Consider the following 13,482-nt stretch of genomic DNA (forward strand, 5'->3'; position numbering starts at 1 on the left):
TTTACCAGTAAAGCAGATTCAAGGGACTTTTCTGCCATCATTTTACCTTTTAACCTAGAGTCATATTGGTTAAGGAAACTTGAGAAGAAAATCTGGCCTTTAGCTGTATTTGACTTAGTCTGACCATTTGATAATATCCCAGAACATTAAGCAGGATATGGTAAAATCTGAAGAAAAAACCAAACAGTTAGAAATATTTTAGCACTACCTTCCTTTTATTTTCTTATTGAAAGATAATTTAGGTGCAGATTACCTATTTTAAAGCAATGGTGAATAATTCTAGAGGTGAATTTAGTAAGAGTAGCCCAGAAACACGCAAATGCGGGTTTTGAGGTTATATTTTTGAACACTAGAATTTAATAAGATATAATTTGTCTCTTTTTATCACCAGTGTACCATGCAAAACATTTACTTACTGAAGCATTAGACGCAACAAACATGAAAGAGGCATAAATTGTGCCCTTGTTGGTTAAGATTGTGCTTTTTCATTCCTACAGATTTTTGGTGGTATGTGGCATTTAATTAGTGTAACATTTCTTATTTGGAAATTATTGTCAGTTTTTTTCGTATCTGCCTAAATTATTTTTTATTTTTAGTGTATATTCGTGGAGCTCATGCTTGCATAGGTAAATGGTAAATAAAGCAAGATGCTGGCTTTGAAATCAGAACTTCCTCAGAGCTTGGGATGCTTGGAGTTTTCTTGCTATGAGGAGTAGGTGAGGCTGGGTTTAGTAGAGGGTTTGAAATTTCTGTGTTTGGGATGATTCGGATTAGTAGTTTAATACTCCTGCCTGCCTAGTTATAAAACTAGGTGAATTAAAATAATTTTTTCATGTTTGTGCCGTGGCCTCTTTGTCAAAAGACAAGCTGAACTGCCTTTCATGTATGAGAATTTGCTGTTCCAGTGGGGCATTTTATTCTGAAGAAGCTTAAAATGTCCATTTTACGATGCTGACATGAAGATTTTAATTGTCCTGTTATTGAGGATCATGCAGTCATATAATGATTTGGGTGTTGTAAGGGACTTTCAAAGGTCTTCTGTTCCAAATGCCACTGCCCCGGGGAGAGACACCTTCTACTAGACCAGGTTTCTCCAAGCCCCTTCCAGTCTGGCCTTGAGCATCTCCAGAACTGGGCATCCTGAGCTCTATGGACAACATGTGCCAGTGCCTCACCACCCTCACAGTAAATAATTCCTCCCTAGTCTCTTCTAGTTTAAAACTGTTCCTCTTTTACCTATCACTATCTATATCTATAAAACAGGCCGCCCTCTTTTTTATAGGACACATTTAAAATTACTAGATGACATAAGTGATGCCTCTTCTCCATGCTGAACAGCCCAAGCTTTCTCAGCCATTCATGACAGAAGTGTTCCAGTCCTCTGGTAATTTTTTGGCCTCCTCTGTACAGATACATGTTTTGGGACCCCAGAGCTGGATGCAGTTGACCAGGTATGGTCTTACAAAAGCAGACTACTGGGGCAGAATCACTCCCTCCACCTGCCAGGTTCTTTTGATGAAGCCCAGGGTAAGGTTGGTTTCCTGGGATGCAAGTGTATACTGCCAGGTGATGTCTAAATTTTCACTTGCTAGTATTGCTAAGTCCCTCTTCACAGGGCTGTTCCCAATACTTTCACCTCCCAATATCTGCTGATTCTGGTGTTTGCCCTGACCCAGGTGCAGGACCTTACACTGGTCCTTCTTGAATTTCATGAGGTTCACATGTGATGTGGTTTCACAGCAATGGTTCCATACGATAATCAGGATCAGGGCTGGGAGTTCACTGGAAAATGTAGTGGCAATGTTATTCAGGTCTAGCCTATTGGAATTGATGTGCTTAGAAAGATAGGTTTTCAGACAGTTTTTCTTTGACCAAACCAGAAAAATGAAACACAAACTATGAGAAAAAAATGTATCCATTTCTATTCCCAGCTCTGGTACAATCCTGTTCCTCCATACCTAAACACTGATATAACTGTCACAAAAACTGATAGAAGCTAGTTGCTCCTAACAAAGCAAATTTATGAGCCAATACTTTTGGTCACTCTGAAGGGCACACAATTTACCATAATTTTCAGCAATATACCTTCTCTCACTGGTCTTGTGCTTGTTGGGAGTAAGAAGATTCTGTTAGGTACCTTCTGTGAGTTTGAAACAAACTGCAGTGTAAGACTAGCCAGTGAATGAAACTCAACCAGCAGAGATTCTTCTGGATGCTTTTTCTTCTGGTTGCGTGGGGGTTTTTTTTGGTTTTCTGTTTGTTTGTTTGCTTTTCTCTGTGCTGGTTTTTCTCTATTTTTTAGTATTAAAGGATGTCCATTTTCATTTCAGCTTTTTGGGGGTTAATTTTTTTGGAAAAGACTCCCTAATCCTCCCTTCCCAGCCCTAGCTTCTTAAGAAAGCCCTTTCTTAAAGGTAGCTTGCCTGCAGTTAGCAGATGCACTCTGAATAAGCCTAAAGCACCCATGAGAGATCTGAAGGTGTTACATCAGACACATCCCACCTAGGACAAAGGAAAGACTGGGAAGCAATGCTTCCTCCAGAGTTAGGGTGTGGTTCATGGAGAAACACTTCTTGCCTTCAGGGTCCTGTGCTGTCCTACAAGCACAAGAGCAGAGAACACCTATGTCAGACCAGGACCACAGCCTGACACACAGGCTCTGGTTCTGTGCATCAACACAAGCTCAATAACATTGATTTCTGAAATGTAACTTGAAAATAATGTGATCATTCTGGTAAACTGCTAGTCTTTAGTCTTGCAATGTCTTCCTGCAGCAAGAAGCCTCAGAATAAGTTCTTGTTCTCTTGGTCTTGTCATAACTCTCTGAGCTGTATGTTAGAGCTTGCGTTCCTGTCCTGGCATGCTACTGTGTGGTATTAATAATAATACAAGAAATGGAAGAGTGATATTATTATGATGGTTAAATTAATCTAGTCTGAAAAGGAAAGTTTGTCAGCTTTCACATGACAAAGAATACAGGAAGTAAAACTGCACAGAATAATTTGAAGGCATGTCAGAACCTTCCTGGGCAGTGCTGTCATCCCACTCATTGAGTGGGAAGCAAAAGAAATTAAAGTATGTTCTTTGTTTCCAAATCCCAGATTGGCAACTTTGCTTTTAGACATGTTTCAATCTCAAGTTGTGTCTGGAAGGTTTATGTTTTCCATTTTAATGTATAATTTTCCATAATAGTGTAAGTAAAAGTTTTCAACTTTCAGGGTGCACCTCAAATTTTCGCTCCAGTAAGGTATTAAAAAAATCAGACATTCCTGGCTGCAGAAGTAGAAAAGATTCAAAGTTCATTTCATAATCATAAGCAGACATCTCCCTCTCCTTCCTCCTTCATTCTCTCCCCCTCCTTCACTTTTGTTTCTTTTTGGTTTTTTCTCCTAAAGCGGTCAAAATTAAATATTCACTTTTCTCTCTTCCTCTGGATGAGCTGTAATTTCATAATATGATAGTTTTATCAAGACTAACAACTTTGGTTTGGCGTAGAACTATATAATTTTCTTAAATGCAAAGCAATAATTTCAAAGTTTGGGCTAAGGAAGGAAGGAATACTGCAGCTTAGTGAAAGCATATGTTGCTTATGGGGACCTCACAACCACATTCAAGTGCAGCTCTTGCCAAATCACGTTACACTGCCAGAACTCCTACTTTAAATTTCCCTGGTGAGGCTCATATGGCAGGGTCTGCGTTCCTGCTGCACGGTACTAAGGAGGGTTTCTCTTTACCTTTTTTACTCCTTTTATAAAATGCTTCTGCAGTTTAGACATTCACAAATCAAGAACTCGTTTTACCTTTTGTGGTTTTCTACAGCATGATTTCCAAAACCGGAGTAACATGGAAAAACTTAATCACACATACAGACAATTTTCTGTTGGGATCTCTGCTGGAAGCTGATTGCTTTGTTTTATAGTGAAGCACATGCTGTGTGTATAAAATATCTCTGACTGCACCAGAGCTTGGAGTCTGAGTACTGAACAGTGATTAAAGATCTGGAGCTGTGCAAAACTATCTAGGTTTAGCTCAAAAATTTTTGTAGAATATCTACTTACATACTTTTACAGGAAGAATTTTTCCACCCTTTTTGTATGTATAGGCTATTTTAAAACTTATTAAAGAGTAAAAACATGGATAAATACTACCATTACTGTTATCTTAGACAAAGCCTGTAAAAATATTAGAAATGCTTTTTTACAAAATTATCTGGAGAATTTTATTTTCTGAGACGAATTTTTACCCATTCTTTTCCCCTGCTGTAATAGTAGGAGACATTTAAGACTCAAATCTAACTAAAAGCTCAGAGACCACTTTTTTGATAGTGTAATGTCAAAGTGGGGAACACATCTGACTGTATATTATGTGTATGCATATATTGGCATTACAGAAGTAAAATAAACTGTGCAAAACCAATGTTTCTCTGCTGAAATGGATGCAATTTTAGATGAAAAATCTTTAAAGCTTTGAATGCACCATGAACCCTCCAAAGCTGAACTTTTGTTCAAGGACTCAAAATAAAAATTGCCCCATGCACCAAACTTTATTCCAGATTGAAAACTCCTCTAAGACTTCTCTTCTAGTCTTTTATGCAGCTTGGAAATATATTGATAAAATATCTACCTTGAATCATAATTTTTGCATTCTCGATTCATCAAATGTTATTAAATGTGCTGTTGTGTTGCAGATCTGTGTTGAAATTTGTACCCTATCACTAGCAGAGAGAACAGAAATATTCAATATGACAACACTAAAAGTTTTCGGAAGACACATAATGAAAATTCTTCTGTTTCTTTAATGAAAAAGAGGAAAGAAAGGAGTAGAAGGACAAAATTTTTGCAGGCTTTCTGGACTTATTCTGTCCTTAAGAAAGTGATTGTGTTGTGCAAGCTGTCAAGAAACAGAAGCCTTTCAGCTGCATATACAGGGGACAACTTCCAAGTCTCATGGCTTAGCTGACACAGAAGCTATTTTGCCATGAAAACTTCCTATTACTCTGCCCTTTGGCCCACTTTTATTTGTAAGGGAAGATGAGGATGGTGTCCCACTCCATGAAAGGGGGGTTGGAATTGTATGACCTTTATAACCAATCCCTCCAGCCCCAATTAATTTATAGTTATATGCTTCTATGAGAAAGCAAATTTGTGGTTATTTATGTGTCAAATTAAAAGCTTTTTTGTGGTGAGGTGTAACCATAATTGTGAAATTTTGTGTCCCATTATCCTGGTAAAACCCAGCCTTCCTGAGTTTCTTGGGAAGCAATGAAAACCAGGCCATGTTCTAAACTGAAGATGTTTCACTAGGTCATGTGGACCAATGCTGATACAGAAAATTCTACAAAATTCACTCACTCTAGCTGATACTAAGTGTAAATATTACTGTGGGACTTTGATATCAGGTGAGCAGTAGGGAAAGCTCTCACCATAACAAAGTCAATGCCACCGCACACCAAATGTTTGCATCCTTTTTCTAAGATGCAAACAGTTATGTATTTTTGGTATATGCAAAGGTGAATTTGTCCTGTTAAGATGAAAGACAACTTGCTATTAGAATTAAAATCACAGCCCATGTAACTTCAGGTTAGTAAGAGTGTACATTTTTATAATTTAAAGTGGCATTTTATAGATGTTATATAACTATCCATCCAACTCCATTCAGAAAATCAGTACCTAGAGTTGTTGCACTCAAAACTGGTTATTCTTCTGGAGTTTTCCCTCCTTCTTGCAGTCTTTGACATCTAACATCAAGCTTTAAAATCCCTAGATTTCTGACATGAAATAATTTTATGGTTGACTTTTTTATGCAACTTTCTTCTTCATAAGCAAAAGTTTCATGCTGTCTTTTACACACTGGGAAGCAGATATATGTATAGGGTCAATAATTATAAGGATGGCTAATTATTTTAGTAATTTACAGCATATCTGAAGGCTTTATCCAAAACAACTCAGGTTTTCACCAAAGATGACTCAGTAGAAGAGCAGGTATCTACCCTATATCAGTTCTGACTAGCTGAAACTTGTGTGCAATGTTCTGTATCTTCAGCTGGAGGGCATGATACCAGGAATGCTGAAAAATATATGTAGATATACTAGGTGTATACATGCACTATATAATGTACAGTAGTTAATTTGTGTGTTTCTATTGAAAGAAAATTTTCTAGCAAGTCTCACATCAAATATACCAATAAAAAAATAGTAAGAAATTAGAGAAATACTAAATCCTGAATGCCCAGTATCCATGCTTGGGAGAGTCAGCCAGTTCTCTAAGAGTCAGCTTTCATCTTTTCTCATGTAGTTCTATAGTCCAGATCCTGAGCAGTCTTCAGCTAGAGCTAAAGTGTGAACATTTTATCAGTTATGTCTTAGCCAGAATATATTTTACTCTCTCATAGTAAAATTAGTGTCATAGAACTAACAGAATTACTATAAGGAAAAGGCAGTACCAGTTCATAGTGGTAAGAAAAAAATCAGTTTTAGGTCAGAAAGTTTTCTATGCATAGACCTGTTAAGTTTTAAAATGCTATTTTGTATATTTATTATTCTGACCATAGCTACATTTTCAACACATGCTATATATGGTTTAAAAAAAAAGACGTGTCCCGTTTGAGAATGTAATTAACATTAAAGGAGAGTGCAATATGGGAGCTGCATCTTGCATTACTGCTCATTCAGTGTTGGTAATGTGAGTTACTGAGTCCACAGACATTTTTACTTCTGCATTGACAAAAATATGCAGACACCATGCTAGTGCTCATTACTTTACACTAATAAAAACCAAATGGTTAGGAAAACCTCCAGATCACTTTGGATTAATATGACCGTGTAAGCGCAGCAGTAACATTAAAAATTCTGCTAATAGTGCCCTTAGCTGGAGCTTTTTAATAAAGGGTAAAAGATACTGTAGAAATATTTCTGCTTTGGAAGTTTTCAGTTATTTTCCAAGTGATAGCAGAAATAGTTCAAGGAAAAATTGATATGAGACAAGTGCATTCTTGAGATTCTCACATCTACATGGGTAGCCTTTTCTGCTTATAAACACGCACACCTCTCATAAATATTAAGATAGACTCTTTAAAACTGTGACAGCCTTATCATTTGCTAACAGCATTTCTTGTAATGTGTATCTTCTGCTAAAATTATAAAAGATAGACTCTTTTATAATAAGAAAGGATTTCAAAGCTGATTCAAACTCTACTCACAATTCCCAGTTAAGTTACCACAGATAAGCACCCATCCAACTGGCAATCTGTTTTAGTGCAGATCAACTACTCTACCACTAGTAACAGTCAATTGCTGCTCATTGAACTTTGCACTTTGATTCAGAAAAATACAAATGATCTTGTGGATATTTAGCATATGGATATGGGAGCAATTTGCAAAAGCATGTGGGCTGTAAAGTGATAGGAAATCTTGCTGTGCCCTCTTGTATTTTAGCCAGACAAAAACTGAAGAACATTGTGACCTTTTTACTTCTGATGGGGTGTCTGATTATTCTTCCCTGGGATCCGTTAGACATACTGCCGCAGATTTCTAGACAAAAGTAGTACAGGATTACCAACACTTGTATGAAGTTTGCAAAACTTGCAAACAAGCTATGTGTTTGGTTTTTTCTAGCCATTCTACCATAAAGTGACTAATTTGTCACTTTGCCCATAATCATCAGAATAAATGTTTTTATTCTTTAATCCTATGAATGCTGGAGTAAGTGCAAAAATATTACATAACTGCCCTAAGTCATACAATGGAGTATCACTACTTGGCTTTTTTTAAACCTGGCTATAAGGAGTTCAGTATACTCCAGTGATTCAAATTACTTGTATTTCAATTTATAAGCAATTTCATTATCTTTTCTGAAATTGATACTATTTCCTAGACAGCACAACACCTGTTAATACCCTGATAAATATACCTTCACCACCCTTCCAATGTTTTTCATGTTAAGTTGTCTTTCTAGGAAGAGAAAAAAAGGTTTTAATCTTCAATATTGTTCAAATATGTTGTATTCAATATTATTATGTTCTACATTAGCATTTTACTGTTAGAAGAATTTTTAAAAAGCTGGAAATTAGCTATATTTGGTTTAATAAAAACCCAATTCTTGTTTTTCAGGAATTGTCAGATAATTCTAGCTCAGCTATAAATCAGAGAATATGTTTATAAATAAAACAAATGAAGGCATCTCAGAGAAAAAGTTGATCTGTTGGAAAGTAGGCAATAATGGAAGACAGAGACTTTGACCATATGCAGCAACAGCTATGCATTTAATGGCAATAATTTAGTGGCCAAAGAGCACATTTTTAATGGGATTTATCCATGAAGGTCAATGGAAGACTCCAGTTAATATTCATGCCCACAAACAGGAATGTGTTGAAATATCTTCATAGAGAATGGTGGTTTGTAGCTCTTCCAGAACAACTCTCAGTGAAATTAGCTGTGTTAAGGTGAGGATATCAGAATGTGCCCACTTGTAGTCTGTATGATATTTAAGTGAATTGGAATTTAATTTGCTTTTATGTACATATAAAAATGTTTCTGGGTTTAGAAGCAAGAGTTGATTCTTCTGCTATGATGTTGCAGATAGCTTTTAGACAAGATGACATTGAGTCTGTACTTAATTTTATTTCTGTTTAATTGTCTATGGTAACATTAAGTATTGAAATTATTTTGGTTAAATACCAAAGAGAACATAGAGAGTTCAGTGAACAGAAAATGAAGACCATACAGTAGATTGCAGAAGGTAAGTCTTCATAGGGCAACTTTATGTGTGGCTAGCCTGTGTTTGCTACGTTTGCTGTAGATTGCAGAAGGTAAGAATGTGCAGCTGAAAAAATTTCTGGTCTCTGAGCTGCATATTCTTAGTTTTTGAAGCCTTACATAGAGGTGCAATGGTTGTTGTTTGACAGCAGCTGATATAATCTGCCAACTCTTCATAGATTTCTCCTCTGTTTTGTTTTATGAGTCACAGATGTCTATGCTCTATGAGTCACCTGCAGTACTGGAAACAGATCTTTGAAGAAAAGTAGAAGATGTGTTCAAACTTGAGCAGGTAAAAGAGAAGGAATAATGGCTACTCTTTTATTGTCTTTTAGATTTTAGAAAGCTTTTTCTTTGATTTCTTACAAGACAAAAATATATCCAGTTGTCTTTTGCATTATATTATTTTGTTAAGGAATTTCAGCTCTGTTCCTACATGTATCTCTTTAGCACTCTTGCATGACTCTACGCTGTGAATATTACACTTGTATTTTTGTCTATGTGTATAAGACACTCTGAATTTATCTTGACTTTATCTTGTGGAAGTAGTGCTTTACTTCCAAAAGGGGAACATTATTAAGAGTGAAATGGAAAAACTATATCCTTCACAACACCTTGTATAAAATTTAATGCTGCCAAACAGCATCATTTACCCTCTTTTTGTCTTCAAGGCCATATAAATGCCTGATGCATTTTTGAACTTTATTAATTTTTCTCCTCTCATCTGACTTAAATAGACCTTCTAAGTAAATACTGCTAAACATAATGTCATTCTTTCATTTAAAAATCTTTGGCTAAACTGTAGCCATGGCTACAATAAGCTAGCCAGGATTTTGAGGCCCAGATTCTCTATCAGTTCAGTGTGTCTGACAGCAGGAAGAGGTTTAAGGGTGACACAAGTTGAGTATTTCACAGAGTTGTTCAGGTAAAGCACAAAGGAATTTTTGTTAGTGTCTCCCATACTATATATTGCTCAGTGGGTTGGTACCCTCCACTTGCATTGTGCTTTTGCCTGTTATATACTTTCTGCACATCCTTGGATATAAAAAGCCGTCAATAATATAGGAACCTACAAAAATAAAATATTTTACTGAAAGGTTCTCCTATTCTTTGCCATCTTCATCATGAATGTATTGTGAAGTGGTATCTGTGGATCAGGGCTTTAAGCCCAAGACAGGGGAAATGATTTTGAAATTATGTAATGCCAGAACTTCTTTGAGTAGAGATGCTCTGCATGCCAGTTAGGAATAACAAATACAAAAAGTACAAAGTCCTGTACTTTGCTAATAAGGAAAGCACAATTTGCTCTCACTTCGGCTTTACTTAAACCAAAAACCAAAGGATGTTTTTGTATGCAATAGAAAGAAAATTTAATTTTTCATGTAAAGAAAAGCAGCTTAATCACAAAAACAAATTGAAGAAATAAATCTGAAGTGAATGTGAAGGTATAAATCCTTCTGTGAACTGAGGGATTATTTCTGGATTTACAGTCTTTCTTTGAAAAGAATGTTAGTTTGAGAGAGCTAGGGTAAGCTGAGCAGGTACCAGTAGTTGAGAGTGGGAAGTGCCCATTACCCCAGTGCTAAAGTTCTGAGCTACACTTAAATACTTGAAAATTAAATTCTGAAAATTTGAGTTGATGTACCACTAGTACAGCCAAATTTTATATATCTATTTTTATTTTCTTCCCCTACAAAACTTTGATAAATAAATGAATGACATTATTTTACCAGCTTACTCCTGTAACAGGGATAATTGTGATGCATTTTATGCTATGGAGGTAATATTTGCTGATAAAATAAAATATTACCACAATCTGCAAATTAATTCAGCACCACAACAAAAATTATGAAGCAATAATTCCTGGGGTTTTGCTCAATATCAAACTGAAAACAAAACATGATCATAGTATCCGTTCAAAAACTTACTGCACAATAATTCTGATCTCTAACCATTTTGGTACTGCAGTACACATGAAATGTTTAAAATATAATGCACATCATTTTGTTATGAATGGCATCTCATAATGAAAGTGGATCATCACCAAAAAATAGTGCATTAAAAAAAAAAAAAAGAATATCATTCACCTTTACTCAGTTTACTGAAAGCTGAGAGTCAAGACCAGAAACCCGCTTCACTGAAATCATTTTGGGTGCTTGCAGCAATGTAACAAGAGGCTGAAAATATGCAGCATATTTATTTGTTCAAAGTACTGTTCTTATTTTAATCTTGGATTTCTACGGTTCCCAGGAAGAAAATTAACCTCACCAGTTACATGAAAGGAAATCAACTCATACCTTTCCATTAGGGAACAGAAAGGCTTATAGGATTTCTGAGCTAACTACTGACTTCTTTGATTTCAACAATTCAGTAACCTGCTAACTGCACCTTCTTTTGAAATTAGATTTGCTAACATATTTAAATGCATTTTAAAGATAAATAACATCTGGATGAATAGTTTCATAGTAATATTTTATTAAGGATGTAAAAAGAAGAAAGAGACTAGTTAAAACTGGACAGAGTAATAGCTTGCACATTAAAAAGTTGGGCCAGAATTTTTTAAACTTTGCAGAAAAATGATGCTTGTGTTTCAGGCTACACCTAGTAACTTCTCTATCAAGCCAACTTTTTTAGGCCCTTTAATAAACTGGCTAACAACAGGATTTATAATGGAATCTGATAGTGAGCCTGCAGGGGAGAACTTTTACTTCCACTATTGATTTTTTACTCTTTTTTCTAACCTGCATTAAATCTAGAATCTAGAAGCACATAAGTAACCCAGCAAATCTGAGAGACATCAAACCTCAAAATAAAGTTTAACCATACCTCCCTCTACATGGATAACATATGTTGTTAACAAATTTCAGCAATCCTGTATAAAGAGATGAGTTCCAGAAAATGTTTCTGATACCCTTTCAGTTATTCCTTTGCTCAAAGGGTGATAGTGACTGTTTATAGCATTTGATTCTTCCTGAATATCTAGTATAATGCTAGCAATTATTATTTTGACCAAAGCAGATATTTTCATGCGCACATTTTACTGATAGATTTGCAGTGCTGTCTTCCCTGAACTCCTTTTTAGAGATTATAGGAATTAAAATTTTCTTTATGTCACAGAGAGGTCCTTATTGGCTTTATATTTCTTTAAAAATATTTTCCAGTAATAAAATTCCATATCAACTTCCCCTGAAGCACACTACAACTCTGTTTAATACTGAACTCTGTACAAAACTAAAAAGCTTTAATATACTGTGGCTAATCCATTTCTGTTTAGAGCTACAGTGCTCATGGAAAATGAGTCACAAATGTTGTGATACAATTGGTAGATTAAGTTGTTAAATACAGTGGGACATATTCTCTTGCACTGTCTTGAATAAACAGAATTACATCTGACTATACATACCAGTAGTTCATAGAAGCACTTTTGTTCATTAAATTCTAGCAGACAGACTCTAGTTTAAAAAAAGAGTCTGATAAGGCTAGTGGCTGATAAGAAATTTAAAATATAATCCCCTTTCCTAAGGCCAGTGGATCACAGCCAAATGGAAGTTGAGAGCTCAAAAAATGCCACCATCTCAGTTGGAACCTTTTCTTCCAAGGAGTCACTGAATCTGAGATTAACAAGGCACTGACATTTGGGGGTGAGGTGGGGTATATGGGGACAGACAGGGCTTCACAGAGATGGCAAATCATGTTCTCCATGCAACACTTATCCTCTGTTTCTGTTCAGGGGGACACAATTTAAAGACAATTGAAAATACTTCTGCCTACTGTACTACTAGATAAAGACAAATTATACCCTCAGATTGAGTGAAAAATATGAAAGCAGCACTTGGGAATTAGGCAGTTGTGACAGGTATATTTTAGTTAAAAATGAATACGGCTACACATTCTTCAGTAAAAAACTATTATCATATGTGTTATGATACAAAAATTAATTTATATTCTAATTATTCTCATAGAATCCTAGACTTCTTTATGTTGGAAGGGTCTTTTAGATATTACGTTGTTCCAACCCTCCTACAGTCAGTGGAGGTAGCATTCACTGGTGAGATTGCTTGCAGCCCTATCCAGCCTCTTCTTTAATATGTCAAGTGATGGGGCATCGATCAGCTTGCCTGAGCAACCTGCCAGTACTCATGATAAAAAATTTCTTCTATCTAGTCTGAATTTACCCTCTCATTACATAAAAGGATTGCTGCTTTTTCTGTCTCAACAAGTCCTGTTAAAAATGCTGTCCTTCTTTTCTTGTTACACCTGGTGATTGAGAGTTCTCCTGCTCTTTGGAAAATATCCTAAATGGTGTACCTGATCTGTTCTGCTACTCCGTTCTTGAGGGCAGATCCCAGAGGCTTCAGCAAATTAACTTCTTGAAGAGCTGAAAGCTGTTTTTCCTTAAGTTCAGTGTCCTGATTTTACTCTTTGCCTGACCCATATTTCTTAGGACTATGAACGCCACCAGTGTGTGATCACTGCAGCTCAAGCTGCTCCAGTCTTGATGTATCTGATTTCTCTGGTGACCATCAAAGTGGCATTCCTTCTACTAGGGCTGTCTATTGCCTGGCCTAAGAAGTTATCCTTCATATATTCCAGAAATCTCCTGGTTTGCCTGCATTTTACTGTGCTACTTTCCAGCAGATGTTGGAGCCCCCCAGCAGAACAAGAGCCTGCAAGCATGATCCCTCTTGTAGCTGGAATGAGAAAGCTTAAGTTCGCCTTGATGAGGGAC

At 36.1% G+C, this 13,482-nt stretch overlaps 1 long non-coding RNA gene across 2 annotated transcripts in view; it reads left to right on the forward strand.

Annotated features, from left to right (window-relative positions):
• The window catches only part of LOC108962598 (uncharacterized), a 36,513-nt gene that overhangs the window by 10,196 nt on the left and 12,835 nt on the right, over nucleotides 1-13,482 (forward strand). For both annotated transcript variants that reach the window (XR_003945876.2, XR_007780540.1), the window contains exon 2: nucleotides 8,965-9,045. This is a non-coding gene — a long non-coding RNA (uncharacterized LOC108962598). The remainder of the gene's footprint in view (nucleotides 1-8,964; nucleotides 9,046-13,482) is intronic.

The sequence above is a fragment of the Serinus canaria genome, chromosome Z (assembly GCF_022539315.1).
Source record: "Serinus canaria isolate serCan28SL12 chromosome Z, serCan2020, whole genome shotgun sequence".
In the NCBI taxonomy this organism is placed as follows: Eukaryota; Metazoa; Chordata; class Aves; order Passeriformes; family Fringillidae; genus Serinus; species Serinus canaria.